Below are 24481 nucleotides of genomic sequence, written 5' to 3'. Positions count from 1 at the left end.
TTGTAACTCCAGACCTAAGGGATATAACACCCTCCTCTGGCCTCCTCAGTGCCAGGCACATAGGTGGTACCCAGGTAAAATGTACATAGGCAAAATACCTATACACATAAACTAAATGAACAAAATTAAAGAAAAAAATCTGTTAGAGCCAGGTTCAAGACCTGCCTGGACTGCATACATAGTAGGACTTTGTGTTTAAGTTCAATCCCAGCACAGAAGGGGAAAGATAAAACAGAGAGGAATGATGAGGTCTCTCTGTTGCCCAGGCTGACTCTAACTCCTAGGCTCAATCTTCTATCTTCTTGCTTCAGCCTTTGGCAAATACTACCCTGCTTGTCTCTCTGTCTGTAATTTAAGTATGTAGTCCATTAATATTTAAATGTTATTGATATGGTTGGATTTAGGTCTACTTATTTATTTAGGGTGTGTGTGTGTGTGTGTGTGTGTGTGTGAGAGAGAGAGAGAGAGAGACAGAGAGACAGAGACAGAGAGACAGAGACAGAGACAGAGAGACAGAGAGAGACAGAGAGACAGAGAGACAGAGAGTAACAAAGACAGAGACAGGGTCTCATGATGTATCTGGCTGGCCCGAAACCAGCTATATAAACCAGGCTGGCCTTTTGAACTCACAGAGTTCCATCCAATTACAGGATTAAAAGCCTTGGCACTGGCTGGGTGTGGTGGCGCATGCCTTTGATCCCAGCACTCAGGAGACTGAGGCAGGTCTGTGTTGGAGGCCAGCCTGGTCTACAGAGTGAATTCCAGGACAGCCAGAGTTACACAGAGAAACCCTGTCTAAAAAAAGAAAGAAAAAGAAAAAGAAGAAAGCATTGCCACCACACCCAGCTGTTTTTTATTTATTTAGAGAGAGGGATAGAGAGTATGTAGTGTGTGCACATATATATGAGTGTGTGTGTGTGTGTGTGTGTGTGTGTGTGTGATGTATGCACATGTGTAGAGTGTGAGATATATACTCATGTGTATGAGTGTGTGTAATGTATGCATATGTGTATGAGTGTGTGTGATGTATGAGCATGTGTATGTGTGTATGAGATGTATGAGCATATGTAGAGTGTGTGAGGTGTATGAGCATGTGTAGAGTGTGTGTATGAGATGTATGCACATATATATATGAGTGTATACCTCTGTGCAAAGGCCAGAAGAAGATTCAGCTGTCCTTTCCCATCACTTTCTACCTTATTCTTTTGAGGCGGGGTCTCTCCCAGATCCCAGAGCTCTTGTTTCTATTAGTAGGCTGGTATCGAGCAAGTCCTTCAATTCTCCTGTCTTCACTCCTCTCCACACCACTGGTGTCACCGTCAGGACCATGCCCGACTTGTCACACAGGTGCTGAAACCCTTGTGCAGCAAATGTAATCGTGGAGCAGATCTCCAGCACCTATCGTTAGGATTGCTGTTGTTCAGACCAGGATTTCTTGTAGCCCAAGCTGCCCTCAAGCTCGTCAGAGAGCTGGACTTTTGATCCTCTTGTACCTCCCACATGCTGGTAAAGCAAGCCTGGGTTGCCATATCCAGTCCATGCCTTGCTGAGGTTCAGGCCCAGAGCCTGTGCATGCTAACCAAGTGTTCTACCATGCCGAGATCTATTTCATTATCTTTTATTTTTACTTTTATTTATTTTTTGTTTTTTTGAGACAGGGTTTCTCTGTGTAACTTTGTGCCTTTCCTGGAACTCACTCTGTAGCCCAGGCTGGCCTCAAACTCACAGAGATCCACCTGCCTTTGCCTCCTGAATGCTGGGATTAAAGCTGTGTGCCACCGCCGCCCAGCCTATTTCATTATTTTGAGATGAGTCTTAACCTGTACCGTAGCCTGATGTGTAGCTCACTTTGTAGCCCTTGAATTTAAAATCCCCATGAATGTTGGGGGTGCTGGCTTGCAAAACCAGGCAAGACTCTGCATTGATTATTTTATTATTATTGTTGTTGTTATTAATTATTATTGCTTTAAATTTATTTTTTATTATTTTTTAAAAATTTATTGCCGGGCGGTGGTGGCGCACGCCTTTAATCCCAGCACTCGGGAGGCAGAGCCAGGTGGATCTCTGTGAGTTCGAGGCCAGCCTGGACTACCAAGTGAGTCCCAGGAAAGGCGCAAAGCTACACAGAGAAACCCTGTCTCGAAAAACAAACAAACAAAAAAAATTATTTACTATTTTATGTGCACTGGTGTTTTGCCTGCCTGTATGTCTGTGTCAGGGTGTCGGATCCTCTGGAACTGGAGTTACAGACAGTTATGAGCTTTCATGTGGGTGCTGGGAATTGAACCTGGATCCCTTGGAAGAGCAGCCATTGCTCTTAGCCACTGAGCCATCTCTCCAGCCCCTTTTAACTTATTTTTTATTTATGTGTATGTGTTTGTACCTGTGTGAATTTATGTACATCACATACTTGTAGGTGTCCTCATGTTTGGATTGGTTGATGAATGCCTTTCTCCAAGTCTGAAGAATATAGCTGTTCCGTCCAGCGTGTCTCTGCCTGCTTCTCTTTCCTGTTCTCGTGGGACTCTGTTGTCCCTTTAGCTCCTTTTCTACCCTGCTAAAGTTAGTGCAGGGGTGAGTGGGGGCTGCTTCCGGAGGAGGGGCCTGGCCCCCATCTGCCAGGTCAGGTGAACTGTGAGAGGGACCAAAGGGAACCTTCAGGCCCAAGTACAGTGCCTGACCACGCCTGTCCCTGCATTGAATGGAATGGGGTAAAGACACTTGTCTTGTCCCCGTTCCGGCACAGAGGGACCTTACCCCAGGCTCACCACAGGAGTTCGGTGTGTGTGTGTGTGTGTGTGTGTGTGTGTGTGTATGTGTGTGTGTGAGTGTGTGTGTGTGTATGTGTGTGTGTGTGTGTGTGTGTGTGTGTGTGTGTGTGTGTGTGTGGAGAGACAGCTATGAGTGCTGGGAGCCGAACTCTTTCATTTTTCATCTCTCCAGCCCAATGCTCCAGGTTGCTGCCTGTACCTTTCATCCTCTTGTTCATCAGTACCCAACATCCAAGACAAGATAGGTTCATTTGGCCACATGATGGCTAATCTCTTTTGGTCTATTTGTTTTGGTTTTGGTTTTCTAAGAGAGGGTTTCTCTGTGTGACAGCCCTAGCTGTCCTGGAACTAGTTCTGTAGACCAGGCTGGCCTTGAACTCACAGGGATCCATCTGCCTCCACCTTCCGAGTGCTGGGATTAAAGACATGCACCATTACCGCCCAGCAACTAAGGGCTCTCTAGGAAATCGGTCAGATTCTCCACACTGCTGTAGCTAGCACTCAGCTGCATGGACTGAATGACTGGGTCCTTACCCTTTTCAGTCTGCAGATGATCCCTATTGGACTCTGTAACACAAATTGCTAAATGGTCTTATTAATAGAAAAAACCCGGAGCCAGATATTGGGGTGAAAGCTAAAAGATCAGAGACACAGAACAAGCCAGCCACGTTCTTACCTCTACAAAACCCACAGCCTCAAGAGAGAGACTTCCTGTTTACTCACGCCTTATATACCTTTCTGTGCCCTGCCATTAAACTTCCTTCCTAGTGCTGGGGTTAAAGGCATGTGCCACCATGCCGGGCTCTGTTTCCAGTGTGGCCTTAAACTCACAGAGATCTACCCGGATGCTAGGATTAAAAGTGTGTGCTACCACTGCCTGACCTCTGTTTAGTAGAATGGCTGGCTCTGTCCTCTGATTCCCAGGGAAGCTTTATGGGAGTACACAATATATCATCACAGGACTCCTCGCCCGTCACTTACTTGTGAGCCACTCTCCAATTCCCCCTTCTCTCTCTCACACATTCTGTTACATTTTTGGTTATTTAATTTTTTTTTGTGCATGTGTGCGTGTGCGTGTGCGTGTGCGTGTGCGTGTGCGTGTGTGTGTGTGTGTGTGTGTGTGTGTGTGTGTGTGTGTGACATGGAGGGAAAGGGGCTCACTGGCCCCTCCATTAACTGAGAAGCTGTTGACTGTTGGTGGCTTCTAGAGAAGAAAGAGTCAGTTTTCCTTAATGTGACAATGCAATGGTAGATTGAGCAAAACTTGTTGGATAGCCCTACAGACATGAGAGAATGGACATGAAATGTTGCCTTAGGGAATGATAGTGCTGTGAGCATGTGAGCAACCCTCTCACACTCTCACACACTGGCTGTGTCCTCTGGATCTCTACCCAGGAGTGTGCTTGCTGGATCTCAGGGTGGCCAAGTCACTGTTTCATGAATAGCCTCCTTTTATTTTTCCATAATGTCAGGATATTTGTGTGCATAATTTTTGTTACTATTGACCAGTGAAAATTAATCCAGCTTTTTAAAAGTACTGTAAATCTGGCCATGAGCCCAACCACAAGGTTGGGGAGCTCACTGGTCCCATGGGTGTACCTACTATTATTATGCTAAATGAACTGGGTGTGAAAATGTCTCCATATTCCTGTTTACTCCCATAGATTAGTGCAGCTCTCCGACCTCCTCAGTTTCTTTGTGCCGTGTAGGGTGGTTAACAGAGAAACTCACAATTGTTCAAAAAGCAGAGAGTAAGCCGGGCGGTGGTGGCGCACGCCTTTAATCCCAGCACTCGGGAGGCAGAGCCGGGCGGATCTCTGTGAGTTCGAGGCCAGCCTGGGCTACCAAGTGAGCTCCAGGAAAGGCACAAAGCTACACAGAGAAACCCTGTCTCGAAAAAACCAAAAAAAAAAAAAAAAAAAAAAAAAAAAAAAAAAAAAGCAGAGAGTAAATGCCAATGGAGTGCTCAGTCACTAATGGGACATCTGTATCACCCTCTTCCCCTTGATCAGGGGACACCATGAAAGAAGAGCAGAGAGGACCAGAGTGAGACAGTGTGTTCTGGACAAGAGCAGACCACTGTAATGACAAACTTCCATCATCTGTGGCTGCCTCTATAAGACCTGAACAAGATCAAGCCCGTCACATTCCAGCGCAGAGGGTCGAGGGGCTCATGTGCCCTAATCGCCAGCTGAGGAGGGGTGGGGAGCTGATGGTTTCTCCTGAAGGGGTCAGTTGTCTCTAAGGGTGTGGATCCTGTTGTTTCCTGTGCTCCAGTGGGTGGACACATACCCTGCACTATACGTACAGCTCCAATCCATCAGTTTTATTTTGGCAGGAACAAAGCTGGCAGGTAGGTAGCTGATGGTTGATCTGGAAGGAGTTAGAGGAAGGATTCTAGGGTAAGCATGATCAGAATACATTGTATGAAATTCTCAAGGAATTCATAAAAATGTTTTTATTATTATTATTATTGTTGTTGTTGTTGTTGTTGTTGTTTTGAGACAGGGTTTCTCTGTGTAGCTTTGGAGCCTGTCCTGGAACTCACTCTGTAGCCCAGGCTTGCAAGGAACTCACAGAGATCCGCCTGGCTCTGCCTCCCGAGTGCTGGGATTAAAGGTGTGCGCCACTATCGCCCAGCCATAAAAATGTTTTTAAAAACCCAATTAAACTGAGAGATGAAGAGGAGACGTGCTCAGATTCCTTACTGCTAACGAGTGTAACCAAGTCACCTGTGGTTGTTCCCGCATCCACAGGCTTTAGGTGTGAACTGCAGCCTCATAATCCAGAGGCTGAGAGAAGCCTCTAGGACATGTTTGGTCGTCAGCTGGTGGACCACAGCTGGTCCATCTGGGGCCCCAGTGTTCAGGAAGTCTGCTGCCTCAGCTCCCTTTCCACCCCAGCTGCTGTCCTACTCACTGCAGGCCGGGGGCCAGGACCTGCTCTGAAGGTCGTCCAGTTTGTGAGCAGATCAGTGCTCAGACTCTTTCAGGTTTCAGTTGTTGGTTCTCCACTGGACTGTGAAGGTCACCCACACTATGACGTATGTTGTCTTTGGGCCTAGTGTGTCCGGGGTCCCAGTATTGCCCATGTGGGAAGTACCTGGGATTTCTGTGGACTGTGGGAAGTCTGGCCATTCATGTGGGCCACACTCACTTTTCAGGCAGAAGTCCTTCATATTTGACTGACATCATCAAGGAGATGTTCATTTGCCCTGTAGTCTTTCCTAGGTACTTGGGGATTTTGTGTAGTCTAATTAGCCCTCTGTGTGTTGATGGTCAACCTATGTGTCTACACACACAAATGTGTCTCTGGGAGCACTTAAGGAAGGGTACTAGAGCCAGCCTTGGAGCCTTCATGCTTTCCTGGTTTATATGAGACCAAAGCCAGGCTGATTAGAGAGGCTTGGAGTCTGTTGTATGTAGCTCCTCCTGTCTGTCCCTGTCGTGTTAGAGGTGGTGGTGGCTGCAGCTCCCTTCATGTCTCTGTGGTTTGAGGAGGCCCATCTTTTTCTACTTACAGAACAGTGCAGAATATTCTGTTACTGACAGCTAGAGGTTTAGAGGTTGGAGTAACCATGCAGAAGAGCAAAGGCCATGTTTCTGGTTTCTAAGACATGGGCCCCTGCTCTTTTTGAAAATGGTGGGCCCCAAATTCCCATGCTGTGATCGTATAGCTCCAGAGATGACAAGTGGAGCCTCGGGGAGGTGATTACCCCATGAAGGGAGTGCCTTCATAAGCAGGATAAATGAGCAGATAAAAGGACAGCTTGGATAGGTTCCCTTCAGGAAACAGGAAACAGGAAGTTGCCCTTAGCAGTCATGGAAACTGCATTGACCTGGGATGTCTTTTTATAGCAGCCCCACATGGGCCCAGATAGTCCCAGAAATGAGGACCATGGGAGATACTTTGAGACTTCCAGGGAAGGGAACTGAAGGACAGCAGCACTTGAGCAGCTGTCCCCGCAAGAACAACCAGGTTGGTCCCATGGATGCACCTACTATTATTATGCTAAATGAACTGGATATGAAAATGTCTCCATATTCCTATGTTACTGCCATAGTTCGTCAGTTTCTTTGTGCAGTGCAGGGTGGTTAACAGAGAAACTCACAGTTGTTCAAAAAGCAGAGAGTAAATGCCAATGGCGTGCTCAGTCACTAATGGGACATCTGTATCGTCCTCTTCCCTTCTTTGCCCCAACAGCAAATGGTGCTTGGAGGTGACTGCCAGCGTGCTTCAGTCCCTTCAGGAAAAACTGGTCCTGGAAATGCAGGAGGCAGGAGGCCATGTGGCAAACTTTCGATTGTTTCAACCATTTAATGGATCCCTGTGTATGTTCCAGTCTGTAAAATATGTCCTCCGTGTATCCATGATTTGGCAGTGGTGGGTAGTATGCTCATCACAGCATTAGCACTGGGAGGTGAACATTTAGGGAGATGTTCATGTTCTCCTTATGGAGGACTGATGTCATTGCAAATAAGGGCCTGTTGGAGTGAATTTGCCACCTGAGTGGCAGGTAATAAATGGTGTTTACCTCTGACTTCTGCTCTACCATTGACCATGGTGAGGACAACAGAAAGTGATCTGAGAAGCCAGCTTCCAGATGCTGCCATCCTCCCCTGAATCTTTGCACCCACAGAACTGAGAAAGCACATTTTCTTCTCTCTCTCTTTCCTTTTATTTATTTATTTTTTGGTAACTTTTTCATGTATGATGCTTTGTTGAAACACAAAATCATATATAATCTCATAACTTTATTTTGAAATATTGATCTGGGGTAGAGGGTATAAAATAGTTTTCATACCTCATCTCCAACATTTCCTGAGTTAGGTTGATATTTTTCTACCTTACCTGCATTTTACTACTACTACAGCTAGGTTTGGTGCCTGTCCTGGATCTCGCTCTGTAGTCCAGGCTGGCCTCGAACTCACAGCGATCTGCCTCCCGAGTGCTGGGATTAAAGGTGTGAGCCACTGCTGCCCAGCTGCTATTGACTTTAAAAGTTCATTGTTACAGACTATTGCCATTGGTCTTGGTGGTGTACCAGAACTTGAGGTTAAGACCCTCCTGCTGGAAACACTACAGGCATTAGTCACAGGACATAGAGAAATCAAATGTGTCATGAAAAGATGTTTTCTCCACACTGACTAGATTTATAGTACAGAAATGCCCTATTTAGGGTCATGGATGGGACCGGCAGGAGTTTCCTCCAGCTGTATTCCTGTGAACTGTAAATGACAACCAGTGTGGCAAGATGTAACCATTGGTGCAATAGTGCTTGAATGCCATGGGCAAGACTGATTTACTTGGTATTATGATGAGACACTATGACCAAGGAAACTCAAAGAAGAAAAGTTGTTAGGGCCTTACAGACTCAGATGATGAGTCCATGGCCATCATGGCAGAAATCATGGCAACCGACTGGCATACATGGTGCTGGAGCAGCAGTTGAGAGCTCACATCTTGGCATAGCAAGCATGAGTCAGAGAGAAACCTCAAAGTTCATCTCTAGTGACACACCTCTTCCTGCAAGGCCACACCTCCTAATCCTTCCCACACAGTTCTGCCCTCTGTGACCTAATCAAGCATAGGAGCTCATGGGCCCATGCTCATGAAGAACACCGCAGTGACGAGCCACATTCTCATTGGAATTAAAATCCAACCCACAAGAATAAAAGCCTGCATCACAGTGTAAATCTAGTATAGTACCTATGGCTGGCAAACTCACAGGCCCCCAGAGAGAGCCTACCGCAACTACCATGTTAAATGTCAGATCACACTGCCTCTGAATTCACATCTCTGTACTCACAGGTCAGTGAGCTCAGTCCTCATCAGAGAAGTCTCAATGCAGGAAGCTGTGTGTCACACTAGAAACTGTCAAAATTCAGAGATGTGGCATTCACAGGCATAAATGTGATATTTACATTACACCTTCCTCTGAGTCTCAGAGACCATTCCGGAAGAGGGGTGGACAGATTTTAAGATCCGGAGGTCATGGAATTGCAATAAAGCACTACTTTACATGACAGCCCTGCTGCTTTTAGGAACTCTAGGATGAAGAAGCCTATGTTTATGTATGAAATTCACAAACAATTAACATATTATTTAAGACTTCATTTTTAATGCTGCTAAAATCCCTATGAAACCTTTTTATCTTTTAAAGGGAAAGTGTGAGAATTCACTGTCACCGACTCTGCAGTGGAGGTCATTGTCACTGCAGTTCAGCCCTGTGTGCTGTGGAGTAAGAGTTTGGTGCAGAGGCAGGTGGTGGGTGGGCTCAGTTCACTCCCTTATGCTTTCCGACCATTTTCTTTTTCTCAGGAAATGTGAACTGCTGCCTTGTGGATCTTCATGTGGCCTTTGAAAATGTTTCCTCATCTTCGGGGAAAGGTAATGTTAATTATCATTTCATTTTCTTTGTATTTTGAGTAGTAACTACCTTAAACTCCGAAGTACCTGGTACCTAAATAAACGAATGATGGAAAGTCCTGGGACTCGGTTACTTAGTTTTAAGAAGATTCATTTTCCTCTCTACCCTGTGGCCCTTACAGGACAGTGTACATTTCAGCACTAACGTGTGCTAGTGACAGTGTGTTTGTTCAGGTGAAACATCCTTAGCGCAGCAGGAGCAGAAAGACACCACCACAGCGTTCTAATAAGCCATCCATATGCCCTGGCTGATGAGATTTGCAAAATTACAAACAGAGGCTACCCTTCCTTGTAGAATCAGTATAGTGACTGAAAACTATAGGTAAGAAGATGAATTTTGGCCGGGCAGCGGCGGCGGCAGCGGCGGTGGCGCACGCCTTTAATCCCAGCACTCTGGAGGCAGAGCCAGGCGGATCTCTGTGAGTTCCAGGCCAGCCTGGGCTACCAAGTGAGTCCCAGGACAGGCGCAAAGCTACACAGAGAAACCCTGTCTCAAAAAACCAAAACCAAAAAAAAAAAAAAAAAAAAAAAAAAAAAAAAAAAAAAAAAAAAAGATGATTTTTAAAAAATGATTTTAAGAGCTGTTTCCTATGTAAAGCAGAACTGCATAAGGTATTAATTTTCACTGACTTTTATATGAAATTGTAGTGAATATTCTGGTTGAGCCTTCTCCTAGAGAGTCCAACACAAGTAACACTCACCGCTGTAACCTTAGGTAGAGGGGCAGAGGAGCCTGAGGCCTGTGCACTGATGTGTGCTCCACTTGTTGCTGGTCCCCCGTCACAGCAGAACCCTTTACCAGGCTCCACACTGAGGTCAGGGGAGAAGAGTGTAAGCCTCGTGTGCTCACGAGCTTCCACCTGCAGCTGTGGCTCTCATTGCAGATGTTAGGAACAGAGCCAGGGTGGTGGCCCCTGAATCTCATCCCTTGAGGGAGAGAGGAAGGAGGAGTGATGCGAGTTCAAGGCCAGGACTGCCCACCTGGTTTAAAATCAGTCCAGGTATTAGAAATGGACAAAATGATGTTAACTAAAGAGTTGGATGTTCTGGATATTGAAAACCACATGTTAAGAATTCTTGTATGATTTGGGCACTCAGTATGTACTAGATGGAACTTAACATGCAATACTATGAACAAGTTCTTTATGTTCCCAGAGCCTTTGATTGGTTTTTCATAGTAAATTACATACATCTCAAAAGATTTATTCCTGACATGAACCAACTATCCATATTATTTGCATAAAAGTGAAAATGGAGGCCTGGCGATGGTGGCGCACGCCTTTAATCCCAGCACTCGGGAGACAGAGGTAGGCGGATCTCTGTGAGTTTGAGGCCAGCCTGGTCTACAGGGTGAGATCCAGGACAGGAACCAAAACTACACAGAGAAACCCTGTTTGGGGGGGGGAGTGAAAATGGTTTAATATTTATGTAGATAATATAAAATCCTTGTAAGTGCATTTGAGGTGTGGGGAAATAGTTGCGTTATATTTAAAAGTAATTAGGAAATTGAAAAACACATTTATAGGCTAATTCTGGGCTTCCTGGAGTCTGACTCTGGTACTCAGTACTCAGGTACCGGTATAAACCAGAAACAAAAGGCCGCCCAGGGTTCTGCTGCTGCAGTGAGAAGTGAGCGACTCACAGTCCCCGCTTCTGTGTTTTTTCCTCCCAGATGAAGGCGCCACAGTGGGAACTGGTTTAATGTGAGATGGGGCTTGGGGAATGTGTGGGTGGCATGGGAGAGGACAGAGCACTAATTATATCCTGGGGTGTCAGCTGATTTAAAGGCTCCAGGTAACTCTGTCACCACAGAACCCCCACGTCAACACGATGTTGTAATGTCTGTGCAGGTGTCTTCTTGGGAGAAGGGAGGTCTAGGTGTGGAGACGAGAGTGTTGAAATACAACACAACACAGGACCGCTGTCTCACTGCACACATATTACAATAGGAGTTCTCACCCAGCCAGTCTTCCACTAAATAGTTACATTTATAATTTGTAGAGTGAAAATAAAATCACACCATTGCACTATCCTTCTTGCTCGAATTGTTGCCATTTTCCTTCTCTCTCCCTCTCAGAAGGATGATGACAAGTTTTCATTATTGGCAGATGTTTACAGAAAAATGCTAAGATTTAAACCTACCGTAGGCTGTGCCTGTTCAGTGATGCGTGCATGTGTGTTACAGGTCTGAGTACTAGGTACTGGATAACCAGGTAGGGGATTCATCTCTGGACAACTAATTCTCCCTCCATCGGCAATGCTTAGTTCCCTACAGCTCCTCGTCTCGGGAAGAGTCCCCATGAGATTCCCCTCCTACCCATAAAAGCACGTCCAATGATATTCCCCTTGTTTCTGTCTCATTTTGGCTCCCATATTTTCATGGGTGCAGTTTCCATGTCATTTCTACCACACCATCCCTGTGTCTGTATCAACATGGAACACACCAACACATCTGCCACCTGTCCCTCCCAGGATCAAGAGGAGCGAGCTCAGAGCTGCAACCTGCCAGCCTCTAGTTCTCTAAGGGAAGGAGCACAGCACACTTGACTGTCCTTGGACCTGAGCCTGTCCCTCCCTGTGTTGTGGCACCACGCAGAGGATACCAGTGGGGTCCATTCATCTTCCTGTGGAGTCTCACTGGAAGACAATTTCCAATGCCTGGTGTCCTGTGATCCATACTGAGCCTTCTCACACTCCTCTGCCTCCCAGACCTTCATCAGCACCTCTGTAGCAATGGGTGCTCATCTGATTTCCTCACTGGATGGGGTTGGGAGCTGTCCCTCCAATTTAGAAATTTTATCCCAGTGATTTTATAACTAGGTGAGGGCTCCTACCTACTTGACGCCTTTCACTAGTCTTTATTTAATTTTTTAAGAGACTCCCACAAATGTCCAAGATACAGACCATGGACAGAGGTGCTCCGATCTTGAGGATGAGGTCTGAGCATACAGATATGTGCTGTATAAGTGAAGCTACCTAATTCGTGTTTGTGAGTAACCATCAAGGCCTGTTCTTCAGTAGCTCAATGTTATTATTATAGGGAAAGAACAAATATAAACGTTCCAGGATCAGCCACGGTTGTAGATAACCTTATATTTATTGAAAACTATTCACACACACTTAGGGCCAGACATGTGCAATAAGGTTGATGACTAAAGGCTTTAAAGCTGTTGTAAAGCATCGAGGTTGCTGCTTCGGTAGTTGCTGTTGTTGTTCCAGTTGTTGCTACTGATGCTGTGGCTGCTGCTACTTTACTGCTGCTGCTGTTCCGGTAGCATTTGTTGTTGTTGCTGCTCTTGCTGATGCTGTTGTTGCTATTGTTGTTACGGCTGTTGCTAGTGCTCTTAAGAATTAGGGATAGGCCCAGGCCCACATCTCTTCTTGTTAGGGCCCAGGCCTCTTCATGGTCTGGGGTAGGCCCAGGCCCACATCTCTTCTTGTTGGGCCCAGGACTCTTCAGGGTCAGGAGTAGGCCCAAGCCCACATCTTTTCTTCTTAGGGCCCAGGCCTCTTCAGGGTCAGGGGTAGGCCCAGGCCCATATCTCTTCTTGTAGGGCCCAGGCCTCTTCAGGGTCAGGGGTAGGCCCAGGCCCACATCTCTTCTTGTTGGGCTCAGGCCTCTTCAGTGACAGGGGTAGGCCCAGGCCCACATCTCTTCTTGTTAGGGCCCAGGCCTCTTAAGGGTCTGGGGTAGGCCCAGGCCCAATTCTCTTCTTGTTGGGCCCAGGCCTTTTCAGGGTCTGGGGTTGGCCCGGGCCAACATCTCTTCTTGTTAGGGCCCAGGCCTCTTCAGTGACAGGGGGAGGCCCAGGCCCAAATCTCTTGTTGGGCCCATGCCTCATCAGGGTCAGGGGTAGGCCCAGGCCCACATCTCTTATTTAGGGCCCAGGCCTCTTCAGGGTCAGGAATGGGCCCAGGCTCACACATCTTCTTGTTGGGCCCAGGCCTCTTCAGGGTCTGGGGAAGGCCCAGGCCCACATCTCTTCTTGTTGGGCCCAGGCCCACATCTCTTTGTTAGGGCCCAGGCCTTTTCAGGGTCTGGGGTTGGCCCGGGCCAACATCTCTTCTTGTTAGGGCCCAGGCCTCTTCAGGGTCAGGAATGGGCCCAGGCCCACACATCTTCTTGTTGGGCCCAGGCCTCTTCAGGCTGTGGGGTAGGCCCAGGCCCATATCTCTTCTTGTTAGGGCCCAGGCCTCATGGGGGTCTGGGGTAGGCACGGGCCACATCTCTTGTTAGGGCCCAGGCCTCTTCAGAGTCTGGGGTAGGCCCAGGCCCACAACTCTTCTTGTTGGGCCCAGGCCTCTTCAGGGTCAGGGGTAGGCCCCAGGCCCAAATCTATTCTTGTTGGGCTTAGGCCTCTTCAGGGTCAGGGGTAGGCCCAGGCCCACATCTCTTCTTGTTGGGCCCAGGCTTCTTCATGGTCAGGGGTAGGCCCAGGCCCACATCTTTTCTTGTTAGGGCCCAGGCCTCTTCGTGGTCAGGGATAGGCCCAGGCCCACATTTATTGTTTGGGCCCAGGCCTCTTCAGGGTGTGGGGTAGGCCCAGGCCCATATCTCTTCTTGTTAGGGCCCAGGCCTCTTCAGAATCAGGAATAGGCCCAGGCCCACATCTCTTCTTGTTAGGGCCCAGGCCTCTTCAGGGTCAGGGGTAGGCCCAGGCCCACATCTCTTCTTGTTGGGCCAAGGCCTCTTCAGGGTCAGGGGTAGGCCCAGGCCCACATCTCTTCTTGTTGGGCTCAGGCCTCTTCAGTGACAGGGGTAGGCCCGGGCCCACATCTCTTCTTGTTAGGGCCCAGGCCTCTTCAGGGTCAGGGGTAGGCCCAGGCCCACATCTCTTCTTGTTGGGCCCTGGCCTCTTCAGGGTCAGGGATAGGCCCAGCCCACATTTATTGTTTGGGCCCAGGCCTCATCAGGGTCAGGGGTAGGCCCAGGCCCACATCTCTTCTTGTTAGGGCCCAGGCCTCATCAGGGTCAGGGGTGGGCCCAGGCCCACATCTCTTCTTGTTGGGCCCAGGCCTCATCAATGTCTGGGGTAGGCCCGGGCCACATCTCTTCTTGTTGGGCCCAGGCCTCTTCAGAGTCTGGTGTAGGCCCAGGCCCATATCTCTTGTTGGGGCCCAGGCCTCTTCAGGGTCAGGGGTAGGCCCCAGGCCCAAATCTATTCTTGTTGGGCTTAGGCATCTTCAGGGTCAGGGGTAGGCCCAGGCCCACATCTCTTCTTGTTGGGCCCAGGCTTCTTCATGGTCAGGGGTAGGCCCAGGCCCACATCTTTTCTTGTTAGGGCCCAGGCTTCTTCATGGTCAGGGGTAGGCCCAGGCCCACATTTATTGTTTGGGCCCAGGCCTCTTCAGGGTCAGGAATGGGCCCAGGCCCACACATCTTCTTGTTGGGCCCAGGCCTCTTCAGGGTGTGGGATAGGCCCAGGCCCATATCTCTTCTTGTTAGGGCCCAGGCCTCATCAGGGTCTGGGGTAGGCCCAGGCCCATATCTCTTCTTGTTAGGGCCCAGGCCTCTTCAGGGTCAGGGGTAGGCCCAGGCCCTCATTTATTGTTTGGGCCCAGGCCTCTTCAGGGTCAGGGATAGGCCCAGGCCCATATCTCTTCTTGTTGGGCTCAGGCCTCTGCAGTGACAGGGGTAGGCCCGGGCCACATCTCTTCTTGTTGGGCCCTGGCCTCTTCATGGTCAGGGGTAGGCCCAGGCCCACATCTTTTCTTGTTAGGGCCCAGGCCTCTTCGTGGTCAGGGGTAGGCCCAGGCCCACATTTATTGTTTGGGCCCAGGCCTCTTCAAGGTCAGGAATGGGCCCAGGCCCACACATCTTCTTCTTGGGCCCAGGCCTCTTCAGGGTGTGGGGTAGGCCCAGGCCCATATCTCTTCTTGTTAGTTCCCAGGCCTCATCAGGGTCTGGGGTAGGCCCAGGCCCACATCTCTTCTTGTTGGGCTCAGGCCTCTTCAGTGACAGGGGTAGGCCCAGGCCCACATCTCTTCTTGTTAGGGCCCAGGCCTCTTCAGGGTCTGGGGTAGGCCCAGGCCCAATTCTCTTCTTGTTGGGACCAGGCCTCTACAGGGTCAGGGGTAGGCCCGGGCCCACATCTCTTCTTGTTAGGGCCCAGGCCTCTTCAGGGTGTGGGGTAGGCCCAGGCCCATATCTCTTCTTGTTGGGCTCAGGCCTCTTCAGTGACAGGGGTAGGCCCAGGCCCACATCTCTTCTTGTTAGGGCCCAGGCCTCTTCAGGGTGTGGGGTAGGCCCAGGCCCATATCTCTTCTTGTTGGGCTCAGGCCTCTTCAGTGACAGGGGTAGGCCCAGGCCCACACATCTTCTTGTTGGGCCCAGGCCTCTTCAGGCTGTGGGGTAGGCCCAGGCCCATATCTCTTCTTGTTAGGGCCCAGGCCTCATCAGGGTCTAGGGTAGGCCCGGGCCACATCTCTTCTTGTTAGGGCCCAGGCCTCTTCAGAGTCTGGGGTAGGCCCAGGCCCACAACTCTTCTTGTTGGGCCCAGGCCTCTTCAGGGTCAGGGATAGGCCCGGGCCACATCTCTTCTTGTTGGGCCCAGGCCTCTTCAGAGTCTGGTGTAGGCCCAGGCCCATATCTCTTGTTGGGGCCCAGGCCTCTTCAGGGTCAGGGGTAGGCCCCAGGCCCAAATCTATTCTTGTTGGGCTTAGGCCTCTTCAGGGTCAGGGGTAGGCCCAGGCCCACATCTCTTCTTGTTGGGCCCAGGCTTCTTCATGGTCAGGGGTAGGCCCAGGCCCACATCTTTTCTTGTTAGGGCCCAGGCCTCTTCGTGGTCAGGGATAGGCCCAGGCCCACATTTATTGTTTGGGCCCAGGCCTCTTCAGGGACAGGAATGGGCCCAGGCCCACACATCTTCTTGTTGGGCCCAGGCCTCTTCAGGGTGTGGGGTAGGCCCAGGCCCATATCTCTTCTTGTTAGGGCCCAGGCCTCATCAGGGTCTGGGGTAGGCCCAGGCCCACATCTCTTCTTGTTAGGGCCCAGGCCTCTTCAGGGTCAGGGGTAGGCCCAGGCCCTCATTTATTGTTTGGGCCCAGGCCTCTTGAGGGTCATGGGTAGGCCCAGGCCCAAATCTCTTCTTGTTGGTCCAAGGCCTCTTCAGTGACAGGGGTAGGCCCGGGCCCACATCTCTTCTTGTTAGGGCCCTGGCCTCTTCAGGGTCAGGGGTAGGCCCAGGCCCACATCTCTTCTTGTTGGGCCCTGGCCTCTTCAGGGTCAGGGATAGGCCCGGGCCACATCTCTTCTTGTTGGGCCCAGGCCTCTTCAGAGTCTGGTATAGGCCCAGGCCCATATCTCTTCTTGTTAGGGCCCAGGCCTCTTCGTGGTCAGGGGTAGGCCCAGGCCCACATTTATTGTTTGGGCCCAGGCCTCTTCGAGGTCAGGAATGGGCCCAGGCCCACATCTCTTCTTGTTGGGCCCAGGCCTCTTCAGGGTGTGGGGTAGGCCCAGGCCCATATCTCTTCTTGTTAGTTCCCAGGTCTCATCAGGGTCAGGGGTAGGCCCAGGCCCACATCTCTTCTTGTTAGGGCCCAGGCCTCTTCAGGGTCTGGGGTAGGCCCAGGCCCACATCTCTTCTTGTTAGGGCCCAGGCCTCTTAAGGGTGTGGGGTAGGCCCAGGCCCACATCTCTTCTTGTTGGGCCCAGGCTTCTTCATGGTCAGGGGTAGGCCCAGGCCCACATCTTTTCTTGTTAGGGCCCAGGCTTCTTCATGGTCAGGGGTAGGCCCAGGCCCACATTTATTGTTTGGGCCCAGGCCTCTTCAGGGTCAGGAATGGGCCCAGGCCCACACATCTTCTTGTTGGGCCCAGGCCTCTTCAGGGTGTGGGATAGGCCCAGGCCCATATCTCTTCTTGTTAGGGCCCAGGCCTCATCAGGGTCTGGGGTAGGCCCAGGCCCATATCTCTTCTTGTTAGGGCCCAGGCCTCTTCAGGGTCAGGGGTAGGCCCAGGCCCTCATTTATTGTTTGGGCCCAGGCCTCTTCAGGGTCAGGGATAGGCCCAGGCCCATATCTCTTCTTGTTGGGCTCAGGCCTCTGCAGTGACAGGGGTAGGCCCGGGCCACATCTCTTCTTGTTGGGCCCTGGCCTCTTCATGGTCAGGGGTAGGCCCAGGCCCACATCTTTTCTTGTTAGGGCCCAGGCCTCTTCGTGGTCAGGGGTAGGCCCAGGCCCACATTTATTGTTTGGGCCCAGGCCTCTTCAAGGTCAGGAATGGGCCCAGGCCCACACATCTTCTTCTTGGGCCCAGGCCTCTTCAGGGTGTGGGGTAGGCCCAGGCCCATATGTCTTCTTGTTAGTTCCCAGGCCTCATCAGGGTCTGGGGTAGGCCCAGGCCCACATCTCTTCTTGTTGGGCTCAGGCCTCTTCAGTGACAGGGGTAGGCCCAGGCCCACATCTCTTCTTGTTAGGGCCCAGGCCTCTTCAGGGTCTGGGGTAGGCCCAGGCCCAATTCTCTTCTTGTTGGGACCAGGCCTCTACAGGGTCAGGGGTAGGCCCGGGCCCACATCTCTTCTTGTTAGGGCCCAGGCCTCTTCAGGGTGTGGGGTAGGCCCAGGCCCATATCTCTTCTTGTTGGGCTCAGGCCTCTTCAGTGACAGGGGTAGGCCCAGGCCCACATCTCTTATTTAGGGCCCAGGCCTTTTCAGGGTCTGGGGTTGGCCCGGGCCAACATCTCTTCTTGTTAGGGCCCAGGCCTCTTCAGGGTCAGGAATGGGCCCAGGCCCACACATCTTCTTGTTGGGCCCAGGCCTCTTCAGGCTGTGGGGTAGGCCCAGGCCCATATCTCTTCTTGTTAGGGCCCAGGCCTCATCAGGGTCTAGGGTAGGCCCGGGCCACATCTCTTCTTGTTAGGGCCCAGGCCTCTTCAGAGTCTGGGGTAGGCCCAGGCCCACAACTCTTCTTGTTGGGCCCAGGCCTCTTCAGGGTCAGGGATAGGCCCGGGCCACATCTCTTCTTGTTGGGCCCAGGCCTCTTCAGAGTCTGGTGTAGGCCCAGGCCCATATCTCTTGTTGGGGCCCAGGCCTCTTCAGGGTCAGGGGTAGGCCCCAGGCCCAAATCTATTCTTGTTGGGCTTAGGCCTCTTCAGGGTCAGGGGTAGGCCCAGGCCCACATCTCTTCTTGTTGGGCCCAGGCTTCTTCATGGTCAGGGGTAGGCCCAGGCCCACATCTTTTCTTGTTAGGGCCCAGGCCTCTTCGTGGTCAGGGATAGGCCCAGGCCCACATTTATTGTTTGGGCCCAGGCCTCTTCAGGGACAGGAATGGGCCCAGGCCCACACATCTTCTTGTTGGGCCCAGGCCTCTTCAGGGTGTGGGGTAGGCCCAGGCCCATATCTCTTCTTGTTAGGGCCCAGGCCTCATCAGGGTCTGGGGTAGGCCCAGGCCCACATCTCTTCTTGTTAGGGCCCAGGCCTCTTCAGGGTCAGGGGTAGGCCCAGGCCCTCATTTATTGTTTGGGCCCAGGCCTCTTGAGGGTCATGGGTAGGCCCAGGCCCAAATCTCTTCTTGTTGGTCCAAGGCCTCTTCAGTGACAGGGGTAGGCCCGGGCCCACATCTCTTCTTGTTAGGGCCCTGGCCTCTTCAGGGTCAGGGGTAGGCCCAGGCCCACATCTCTTCTTGTTGGGCCCTGGCCTCTTCAGGGTCAGGGATAGGCCCGGGCCACATCTCTTCTTGTTGGGCCCAGGCCTCTTCAGAGTCTGGTATAGGCCCAGGCCCATATCTCTTCTTGTTAGGGCCCAGGCCTCTTCGTGGTCAGGGGTAGGCCCAGGCCCACATTTATTGTTTGGGCCCAGGCCTCTTCGAGGTCAGGAATGGGCCCAGGCCCACATCTCTTCTTGTTGGGCCCAGGCCTCTTCAGGGTGTGGGGTAGGCCCAGGCCCATATCTCTTCTTGTTAGTTCCCAGGTCTCATCAGGGTCAGGGGTAGGCCCAGGCCCACATCTCTTCTTGTTAGGGCCCAGGCCTCTTCAGGGTCTGGGGTAGGCCCAGGCCCACATCTCTTCTTGTTAGGGCCCAGGCCTCTTAAGGGTGTGGGGTAGGCCCAGGCCCACATCTCTTCTTGTTAGGGCCCAGGCCTCTTCAGTGACAGGGGTAGGCCCAGGCCCAAATCTCTTCTTGTTGGGCCCAGGCCTCTTCAGGGTCAGGGGTAGGCCCAGGCTCACATCTCTTATTTAGGGCCCAGGCCTCTTCAGGGTCAGGAATGGCCCCAGGCTCACACATCTTCTTGTTGGGCCCAGGCCTCTTCTGGATCAGGGTTAGGCCCAGGCCCTCATTTATTGTTTGGGCCTAGGCCTCTTAAGGGTCTGGGGTAGGCCCAGGCCCATATCTCTTCTTGTTAGGGCCCAGGCCTCTTCAGGATCAGGGGTAGGCCCAGGCCTCTTCAGGGTCTGGGGTAGGCCCAGGCCCATCACTCTTCAAGTTAGGGCCCAGGCCTCTTCAGGGTCAGGGGTAGGCCCAGGCCCACATCTCTTCTTGTTGGTCCCAGGCTTCTTCAGGTCCAGGAATGGGCCCAGGTGCGCACACATCTTGTTGGGCCCAGGCCTCTTCATGGTCAGGGGTAGGCCCAGGCCCACATTTATTGTTTGGTCCCAGGCTTCTTCAGGGCCAGGAATGGGCCCAGGCCCACACATCTTCCTCTTGGGCCCAGGCCTCTTCAGGGTGTGGGGTAGGCCCAGGCCCATATCTCTTCTTGTTAGGGCCCAGGCCTCATTAGGGTCTGGGCTAGGCCCAGGCCACATCTCTTCTTGTTAGGGCCCAGGACTCTTCATGGTCAGGTGTAGGCCCAGGCCCATACCTCTTCTTGTTGGGCCCAGGCCTCTTTAGGGTCTGGGGTAGGCCCAGGCCCATATCTCTTCTTGTTGGGCTCAGGCCTCTTCAGGGTCAGGGGTAGGCCCAGGCCCACATCTCTTCTTGTTGGGCCCAGGCCTCTTCAGGGTCAGGGGTAGGCCCAGGCCTCTTCAGGGTCACAGATAGGCCCAGGCCCACATCTCTTCTTGTTGGGCTTAGGCCTCTCAGGGTCCGGGTAGGGCCAGGCCCACACCTCTTCTTGTTGGGCCCAGGCCTCTTCAGGGTCAGGGGTAGGCCCAGGCCCACATCTCTTCTTGTTGGGCTTAGGCCTCTTCAGGGTCTGGGCTAGGCCCAGGCCCACATCTTTTCTTGTTTGGGCCCAGGCCTCTTCATGGTCTGGGGTCGACCCAGGCCCACATCTCTCCTTGTTAGGGCCCAGGCCTCTTCAGGGTCTGGTGTAGGCCCAGGCCCATATCTCTTCTTGTTGTGGCCCACGCCTCTTCAGGTTCAGGGATAGGCCCAGGCCCACATCTATTCTTGTTAGGCTTAGGCCTCTTCAGTGTCAGGGGTGGGCCCAGGCCCTCATTTCTTCTTTTTAGGGACCAGGCCTCTTCAGGGTCTGGGGTTGGCCCAGGCCCACATTTCTTCTTGTTAGGGCCCAGGCCTCTTCAGGGTCTGGGTTTGGCCCAGGCCCACACCTCTTCTTGTTGGGCCCAGGCCTCTTCAGGGTCAGGGATAGGCCCAGGCCTATATCTCTTCTTGGTTGGGCCCAGGCCTCTACAGGGTGCAGGGGTAGTCCCAGTCCTACATCTCTCTTTTTGGCCCTGGACCAAATACAGCTTTATACTTCATGGTTAAGAGGCGTCTCAGCACCACATTCCTTTTTGCATTCTCCTGGGCCTGTCGGGGTCAGGCTCAGGCCTACTCACACTCTTTTTTTAAATGCCCAAGGCTTCTTCCATTTGAGCCGCTGGGACATGCCTATGTATCTTAGCATTGAGGGTCTGATCATCAGGGTTTAACATACCAGTTTCTTTACAGCTTGTCTAGTGGATCATTCTGAGTTCTTGGAGGTCAAAACACACATTTACGTTAGTGTTTATATATGGTCATCATTTCTGAAAAGAAAGAGAAAAAACAAAATTAAATAGAGTTTTGGGTAATTATAGAGGATAATATTGGTGTTCTTTTAATGCATATCATTGACCTGTCTTCAGGGAAACATACACAGATACAGACATCTATAACCCACCATCAATATGAAACAAATTTATATTATACAAATGGAAAGATGAAGTATATAAGGAAGTTAGAAAAGACTTTCTTCTTCTTCTTCTTCTTCTTCTTCTTCTTCTTTTTTTTTTTTTTTTGGTGTTTTGATACAGGGTTTCTCTGTGTAGCTTTGTGCCTTTCCTGGAACTCACTTGGTAGCCCAGGCTGGCCTCGAACTCACAGAGATCCACCTGCCTCTGCCTCCCGAGTGCTGGGATTAAAGCTGTGCGCCACCACCGCCCGGCTTAGAAAAGACTTTCATGTTGCACAGCTCACTGGCCATGTGGTGGAGACTGCCCATGAGCTCATATGGAATGTTCAGTGCTTCTAAGTTGTGAGACCCTCAAGAGAGTTTCTTCAAGACATCATGCTGCATTTCTTCCTGTGGTACCCTCCATGAAGGAATATCACAGGGAGTTACAATAGATGCTAGTCCTCTGTGTGTCTTTAGGATGCCTTGCAATTGGAGGCTGTGCAGATCTTCACAAGCTTCTTTCCCTGGTTAGGATATGGTGTCTTGTCCCTGTATGTCATGCATGGCCATGCTCTGTGAGGATCCCTTTCTGGTCTCTGATTCGCAATTCTTCTGAAGATCACATCTGTCTTGTCCACCAAAAACCCCTCAGTTACTGAACTGTGCCTTCAAAACCCCTTTCCAGATATCTCCCTGTCAACTGTAAACACTGGTGTGAGATCACTTCTTCACCTAAAGAATTTTCTACAGTCACTCACCTGAAATGCATCCCTTCCCACATTCTCCTGGTTCAAATCCCTGCCTTCTCTCACTCTGCTGCCCTTAGCCATAGGGCTCACCTTTAACCATGACAGTGACCCTCATATGAGGTCACAGAGGCCAGTCCTCACTGGGAAATCTCAAAGGCTGTCCAGGCGCATGGGTACATTTTGGGCTAGCACTTATGGGAAGTATCTGAAGGCATCTTTTATGACCAATTCATGGGAAGAAGCTCAGACCCATGCCTCCTCTTTCTCTAGGGAACTTTACCCCTGGGAAGAGCAAGTCCAATGGGGATGAGGTGTGCACACTCAGTCCCGATGTGCAAAGTGTAATTTTTGGTTTATCATTTCTGATGCCCTGGTTATCAGCAAGTTTCTCTCATCATGAAACTTGGAGTGTGCCATGTTCTGGGCCCTGGGTACCAAACTGATTGATAAATTGTCCTGCAGCCTGTTCTCTCGCCACCATTAAACCCAGCTTGAAGTAGGATTGCCCAGAAAGCAGGGTGTCATGAAATTTCTGTACCTGGACGTGCAATGGTAGTCGATGACCTCTGAGAGCGTCACTCACTGGAGAACAGCACAACATCAGAACTTCATCCTGTACCAGTCTGCAGCACAGGCTGGGGGTGGCCATCCCTGGGCCTCATCGTCCGATGAGTTGTGGGTGTCATCTCCCTGAGTCCTTATTTTGACAATTCCTTGGCACACATTCCACTGATACTGCAACTTTTTTTTACTTCTATAGCACAGGTCCTGTTAGAGGTCACCTCAAGGACCACATTGTGCCTCACATTACACCCTCCCACTTTTCAGTATAACACACTGTTAATTAGGGCTTCATCCCTGGAATCCTGTATGTATTTTTCCCACCACATAGCCCAAACCTCACTGCATACCTGCAAGCAACTCTTTCTGAATCCTGGCCCACCCCAGTAGACACTGACTTCCCTCACAACACCACAGCCTTTACCTTGGCAATGAGCTATTATGTGAGGTAACAGAGGCTTGACCACACCTCTGTCCAGCTTATTCCTCTGTGCCTGAGTGCAGCATGAGGAACAGCCATGGTTTCCCAAACTGTGCTGAGCACTCTGTTCCAGCACTGTGGAAGGCGTTCCCTGTGGTGAGTTCATCTTATGAACAAAGCCTGAATGTAGTGGGTAGCCATTCCAGCTTTGATCTGGAAGTTACAACCCCCATTGAGGCTTTGGTAACTGTCACGCCTACAAGGTGGGGCCGAGAGAGGACCCTGAAGACCCGAGATACAGAACACTGGCTCTCTTGGTTCCTGGACCCTGGACGCTGGAGGTAGACCGAGCAGAGTTCTCCAGAGAACACCTACTGCGCTACACCTTTCCCAGACCCTGTAAACTATCCCTTCACTTGTGAGTTACCCTACAAAATAAACCTCCCTTTTAACTGCGTGGAGTTGCCTTAATAATTTCACCTATACCTGAACATAAAGTTACCCTGTCTCATATGACAATGTGTATATTGGTAGGGAAGACACATGACAGCGTTCAGTGTCCCCTGTAAGCACTTTCCCACGTATGACATGGACCTGCAGACAGAGCACACACATGAGCACACACACAAAGTGCAAATGTCTGTACTCACAGAACTGGAGGGTAGAGTGCTCTCGTGGTGTGTCCTCTGATGGTGACATTGATGTTTGCTTCCATATTGTGACAGCTGAGTACAAATGAAAACATTGCCACTGCAGGGACTGGAGTCCTCGAGGAAGAGCAGACGACAGTCCCCCAGGTGCTTTTCCTACCTTCCCTGGAGAAGCCATGCATGCTGGTCTAATGTGCCCATTCAAACAGGAATGGATCCTTCTTCATTACCTATGCTGGGTGCTGAGTCCTGGCCTAGAGACACCTGTACAGCTTCATCTTAAGGCCTCTCTCCCTGGTGAGACGAGGGGTGTCTCTCCCTGTGGTCTTGAGGGACCAGTCCCACTGCTATAAGATGTCTGACCCCTGATCTTTCTAGTTCTTAGGATGAGCTGTCCTCAGGCAGGAACATTTCAATGACCTCACTATGTTTCATTCTCCCCATTTAAAGCCTCAATGAAGAAGTGCCCCACACTGACTGAGTCACTCACACGATGAATTTCAGGCAGCATCCATCCCAGAAAACAGCCCAAACTTACCCAGACACTTGGGCCTGGTTCAAATCCCAGCCCTCGTTGGTGGACTCTGTGTTGCTCCAGTCAAAGAACACTGGTGTTTCTGCAGCAGATTTACCTGTGAGGTCACAGAGGCCTCACCTCACTTCATTCTGAGAATCCCAAAGGGCATCCTGGCCTCAGTTACCTCCCAGCTAGGCCCATCCTTATTCTCTCCCAAACTGTGTCAAGCATCCTTGGAAACACATAGATTGGGAAAGTAGCTGGAAGTGTTTCACAGAGACCCCTCCATGGGAATCACATACATCTTGTGGCAGCCCTCCATCTCTTCTGAGGTCACTGCATCCTTGA

The 24481-nt window shown here is 51.0% G+C and overlaps 1 long non-coding RNA gene across 2 annotated transcripts; it reads right to left on the bottom strand.

Annotated features, from left to right (window-relative positions):
• Positions 1–12278: 12278 nt before the first annotated feature.
• On the bottom strand, positions 12279–24198 carry LOC121831744 (uncharacterized). Of its 2 annotated transcripts, none has more exons than XR_013053196.1 (3): positions 23617–24198; positions 20243–21107; positions 12279–12575 (listed from the first exon to the last, which is right to left on the bottom strand). It is a non-coding gene; the product is annotated as an uncharacterized LOC121831744 (long non-coding RNA). The 2 variants fall into 2 exon arrangements; XR_013053195.1 differs by lacking the exon at positions 23617–24198 and adding an exon at positions 21994–23610.
• Positions 24199–24481: the final 283 nt, after the last annotated feature.

The sequence above is a fragment of the Peromyscus maniculatus genome, chromosome 8 (assembly GCF_049852395.1).
Source record: "Peromyscus maniculatus bairdii isolate BWxNUB_F1_BW_parent chromosome 8, HU_Pman_BW_mat_3.1, whole genome shotgun sequence".
Lineage (NCBI taxonomy): Eukaryota > Metazoa > Chordata > Mammalia > Rodentia > Cricetidae > Peromyscus > Peromyscus maniculatus.
The sequence above is the reverse complement of the archived record's forward strand: the minus strand, read 5'-3'. Positions and strand labels throughout refer to the sequence as shown.